Below are 6224 nucleotides of genomic sequence, written 5' to 3' on the forward strand. Positions count from 1 at the left end.
GATGGGTTTTTTGGACCTAGCATACGATGTTATAGTAGCACCGATACCTTCTCTTGGACTTAGCAATTGTTTGCTAAGTATTGTTTGCTAAAATCGGATCATGAGCATCATATACTTTTTTTAGGCATGCATTGCATCATTTGTTTGCATGTGCTTGCATGTAACCCCCTCACTGGGCTCGTGAAGCTCACCTCGTTGATTATTCTTTTAGATGGTGGAACCGGTACTGAGGCAAGAATGGACTTTGGAGTGTCCAATTGCTATCGGATTGGCTTCCCGGTAGCAATGAGTGATTTTCTAACTGATACCCCTAAGATAGGAATTGAGAGCGGACCACTTCTGCCATACAAACCATGGGATCAGCCCCCTTTGCACAATAATGACCACTGATACCGAATCACATTCAATCCATAAAGCTTCACACTTCTTCTCTCTTGCTCTATCGATTCCCTCCATCAAAGCATGGAATTAATCTTGTAAGCTCGTTGCTTTACCTAAAAAGGAGCTAAAAGATAAGACCACCTGAGCATTGCTATCTCTTACTACACCACTTGCTCCTGCATTCCCTGGATTCCCCAAAGACGAGCCATCACAGCTTAGTTTCCACCACCCTACCATTGGAGGAAGCCAAAAAAATTCACGCACTCCCTTGATCCTTATTCTTTGCACCACTATATTCAGATTAGTGCACCTCTCTATATCTAGAAGAGATTTGATTCTGTCCTATTTCCCTGGCCCACGCCTTCTGACTTCCTCGATGATTGTAAAGAAAATCTGGCCATAAGATCGATGCATTCCCCTGAACCTCCTTGAGTTTCTCTCCATCCATATAAAGTAGGGAATAAGGATCAAACCCTCCATCCATACATTAGATATGCCAGTAGTGCTAGACCTTTGGTTCCACTATGTAGCATGCTTTGGAAAATCTGCCCATTGATTAGGCCACAAAAATTTGAAAAGACCTCTAAAAAAGCACTCCAAATATAAGCAGCACCTTCACACTCCAAGAACAAGTGCTGGAAAAGCTCCTCCACCTTGTAGCAAAGCTCACACCTGGAAGGCAGTGGCACCCCTTCAATTTTCACCATCTCGTCACAGGGCAGTTTTCTATGCATTAACCTCCATCCAACCAATTGTGAGGCAGCAAGCCAGTCCCCCATACTACCTTTGCCCTGCCCACCTTAGGCACACCCTTTCTCAGCGCCTCCCTTGCCGACCTTGAAGAAAAGGCACCTAAAGAGGAATGAGACTAGCAACATCTATCCCTGTGACCAAGTGGCAGAGGTATACTACTGATTTCTTTGAATATGCTACACAAGAAATCTGAGTTGGCCTGGGGAAGACACCACTTACCCTCCCAAATGAAATCCACAACTTTACTTGTGTTATGAAAAAGAGATCTAGGGAGAGGGGAGAGCTCCCGCAATTGAGAGCAGACCTAACCATCGGTCATGCCAAAAATATATATCTTCACCATTTCTCACCATCCAACGCTCAACTTCAGAGACAAAGTGCCACATCTTGGCTATACCTTTTACTACAAAGGAAGATTTATACCCCTTCTTGAGATTTCCTCCTTCGTTCACAAACCTCGCCCGTAAGAAACTAACAAAAGCAATTTTCTCATGTTTCATCTGCCACACAAGTTTACTGAGCCCCTCACAGTTCACATCCCTTAATCTTCTGATCCCTAGACCTCCTTCCACCTTAGGCCTGCATAGTTCTTCCCATTTAATAGAGATTTTCTTCACCGTGTCAATATCTCCTGACCATAGGAAGTTCCTCATCCATTGCTCCACTATTTTGATCACAGATTCAGGCCACCAATAATATGAAAAGTTATAAATTGACATGCCTGAGATCACAGACCTAATCAACTCTACCTGACCTGCCATTGATAGCAGTTTGCCCCTCCATCCCTACAGACGAGCTTTAATCTTGTCCATCAAGGGTAGTATCCTATCCTTCTTAATAGCACTTTTGAAGATCTCTACCCTAAGATACCTTGTTGGTAGAGAACATATAGGAATATTCAGCAAATCAGCAATAAATCTCTTCCGGTGAGGAGCAACTTTACCAAAGAATATTTTACTTTTTTCCAAGTTAAAAATTTGACCAAAAAACTATTGGTATTTGAGAAAAAAATCTCTTAAATTTCTTTAGAACCTTGAAAAAGGAAGTCCCATGATAGGATGTCATAGGCCTTCTGCACATCTACTTTAATTTCCATTTCACCACCCTTGACCGAGGTATGTAACAAATTTGCAAGTTCAGAAGCTAAACCAATGTTTACAGAGATAATCTTACCTTTTTGAAATGGCCCTTGCTCATCTGATACCAAGCGAGGAAGAAGACAAGCCAACCTCTCTGCCATAATCTTTGATAGGACCTTATAGAAGAAGTTAGCCATACAGATAAGCCAAACTTATCCAAGGAACCAGCCCCCTCCACCTTTGGGATTAACGTCACAAAGTTATTATTTTACCCATTTGGAAGCTTCCCGCCACAGAAGAATGCCATCACTGTTCGACAGAAATCTTTGCCTACTATCTCCCAACATTGCTTGAAAAATGCTCCAGAAAACCCATTAGGGCCAGGCAAGCTATCAGGGTCCAACCCCCAAATTACCTGCTTAATCTCCTCCCTCACAAGTATCAATTCTAAGATCAAAGAGTCTTCCCTGTTCACCTCTTTAGGTATGACTTACAGTAGCTCCAAGTGAGGGACATTATGATCAGCCTTGTGAAATTCTTTAAAGAATTGGACCACATACTCTGCCATCTCCCTCAACTCAGTGACCACCAAGCCATCTTATTTTTTCAATGAACGGATGTAGTTTTTTGCACGGTGAACCTTAACCATTTGGTGGAAAAACTTTGAGTTGTGGTCACCTAACTTCACCCACTTACAACGAGCCTTCTCAGGCCAAATCTTTTCATACATCTCCACCGCTTTCAACAGCCTGGTTTTAGCCTCTGCTTCCCTTACATATAGATCATCACACATCCCCATCTGATCAATGAATCTCTGAACTTCCTCCATCCCTTCTAAAGCTTCCTTTAGGGCCATGTCAATATTTGGAAAAACCTACCTCACCCACCCCTTAAGTGTGCCCTTCACTACTTTAAGCTTTTATGCGAGTCTACCAATGGGACCTCCCCTAACCTCTCTAGACCACACATCCCTCACCAGGTCCTCAAATGAGTCCTCCTCCATCCAAAAACAATGGAAGCGAAAAGGAGCATTTTGAGGATGGGGGGCTGTCGCAGAGGAGAAAATTGTAGGAGCATGGTTCGATACCGATCTATAGAGGACCTGATGCCCACAAACACCAAACACATCCAACCATTGCGCATTGAAGAAGCATCTATCAAGAACTACTGCCATATGCCCTCTACATCTATTATTTGTCCAAGTGAATTTAGCACCTTGAGAAGGAGCACTAATAAAGTCACATGCATCCACCATAGCCTAGAACTCGGCCACAGCGCCCACATTAAATCTGCCTGGGCCCTTCTTCTCATGGAAATACAATGTAGCATTGAAGTCCCCTACAATAGTCCATGGAAGAGCCAAAGCCACTGTAGACCCTACTCCACCCATAGATTTCTACGCTCCACCCTAAAATAGGAGGCGTGGCCATAGAAATCAACACTTTGACCATTCCAGATCATCGAAACATAAATTAGCTGCTCAGATGATTATAGCGCAATGGGCCTCTAAAGAGAGTTTTTCCAAATGACCCATAGGTTTGGCACTTTGTCACGGTGAGAATTATGGATAAGCTCAGCCATGAAACCCAACCGATTGAAAAAATTAGAAGGGAAAGACACCAAATCCACCATAGGTTCTGCTATACACACCACATCAGGAGAGTGCTCATGGAGAAAAAATTGTAGCTCCCTGGAGGCCACTGTCTTCTGAACACCTCGAATATTCCAATAGAAAATCTGCATGATTACATTTTTTTCCTTTTGACCTATCAGACTTCGAGGTCTGACCACCACCTTTGTTGCTCCTTACCCTTCTCTCCCCCACTTCTTTCCCTTTCTCTACTATGGCGGCTTATTTGTCAACAACGTGTACCCCCATACGAGCGACCTCCATTCTGCTCAAGGGAAATTGTAAAGGGGCCGAATGCACCTTATTGGAGGAGGTATGACCACCCTTCCTGCCAGTCCTCCACGGTTACCCCTAGGATCACCCCAGTTCTCTTAGCATGGGTGACAACCCTCACCGCACCCTGTGAAGAAGGTGCTACAGCACGATTTTCCTATTGCACTACCGAACCAGGTGTGGGGCCAACCTGGTTCGATTCTCCTTCAATTTTTTAGACTGGTCTGATTCCTAACCAACCTCAGAGCTGGAGTTAAAGTTGGATTGGTCCACCTCAGTGCCAGAGGAAACCTCTTCATACTCAGAATCGAAGGATTCCATATTTGCTTCTTCCCTAACCTGTACCTCCTCACCAATAGTAGCTTCGTTAATTGATTCCTCCCCCACATGATATAATCCCAAGTTACCCGAAGTGGGCAGAATAGACTAAGGATTTTTGTCAATTAAATCAATTAAAATCTCTCCTTCCTCCACATTAGGTAACCGAGAAGCGTCAATTATGGGAGTTGATACACCTGTCTCCCCTCTTTCATCGCTAGGAGGGGTGTGAGAGATAATATTCAAATTTGAATTTGAAAGATTGTGATCACCTCTTTCCAAAAAAGACATGCCTCGACCAGGTGAGTTACTCATTTCTGAGTTGACTCTATCTTCTCCGTACACTACTCCTGGGATCCCAGCCTTGTCCAAAGTGTTCTGACATTCATCATAGGCCTTCTTCTCTTGGCAGCCATTCAGTTGGTGCCCCATTTTTTTTGTGGAAGCCACATTTCCCCAATGAGTCCTCATAGATCAATTGTTGCTTAAAAGTCCTAGGTTTCCTATGTTCCACTTGAATTTCTTCAGGCCTTGGGGCCCCCACCTCCATCTCCACCAAAACCCGAGCAAAATTTCTATATATTACATTCCTGGTGCATTGGTCGAGCCCAACTGGCCTCCCTACCACCTTTGCCATGGTCAGTAATACCTTCTTGTGCCAATATTCCAGTGGCTAATCAGGAAAACGCACCCAAACTAGGGCCTTATTGATCCTTTTTTCATGCATGCTAAAGTCTGGATGCCATCTTTGAAACCTGATATACTGACTTCCTATCTTCATCGGACTTTGTCTCCACATCAGAGCCATATCTTCTTCCGATTCAAACTAAAAAAAAATGAAGCACTTGCCCATGGGCACCATCTTCACTTTACCCTTGAGTCACCACCTCTCACAAGCTTATTTGCAAACATCATCCAAGGAAAGCAAACAAAAATTGAGCTAACCGATCAGGGAAAAATGATATATGTTTAAACGATCCTCGTATGCCTCTTGGGGGATGATCACGTTGGTCAAGTTTTCTACATGAACTGGTTCTGGCAGATCATCCAGACTATTGCCTACCACATTAGCATAAGATTTTGGAATAGGATTCTCAGGAGAAGCCCATTTTTCAGATTCTTCAATATTAGAGCCAACTATGGCGGCAAAGGATTTATTCGCTGCAAGAGGAGGATCCTTTCCCCCATCAGAAGCAACCTACTCCAAGGATGATGAAGGCTTCCAAAAATCTATTAACCGGAGTTGCCTTCCCTTATCCGGCCGGAGGCCACCTCCAGGATCGTCCCCTGTGTGCATGAGAGGGCTCTTAGACATACTCTCTCTCTCTCTCTCTCTCTCTCTCTCAGGAGACTATTTCTGTTTTGATTTTTTTCTGCCTAGAAGCCTGGATTTTAAGGTAAAATTTACCTCTGCATCTCTCACAATTGAGGAGCTGAAGTGGACTACACCTATTGCTGGACTAGTCAAGTTGAATATCGATAGTTGTTTCCTGGGAAATCTAGGTTTGCCAAGGGTTGGTGGAGTGGTTCGTAATTGTTCTGGATTGGTGTTATTTATTTATCATGCTATCCCACTTGGAAATTTAACTAACTATAAAGTGGAATTCTCCTACCTTTTTATTGATCTAAAGTATGTAAAGGATATGTGTGAGGAGAGGCTGTGGGAGGAATGTGATTCATAGACAATGGTGAGGTTATCTTTAGGAAATCTATTCCTTGGGGCTTTCTACAACAATGGACGTTATTCAGTCCCCCTTCTCGAATTTATTATTTCAAGGTTAATGCATTAT

This window comes from Macadamia integrifolia, unplaced genomic scaffold, assembly GCF_013358625.1.
Source record: "Macadamia integrifolia cultivar HAES 741 unplaced genomic scaffold, SCU_Mint_v3 scaffold2305, whole genome shotgun sequence".
Classification (NCBI taxonomy): Eukaryota; Viridiplantae; Streptophyta; class Magnoliopsida; order Proteales; family Proteaceae; genus Macadamia; species Macadamia integrifolia.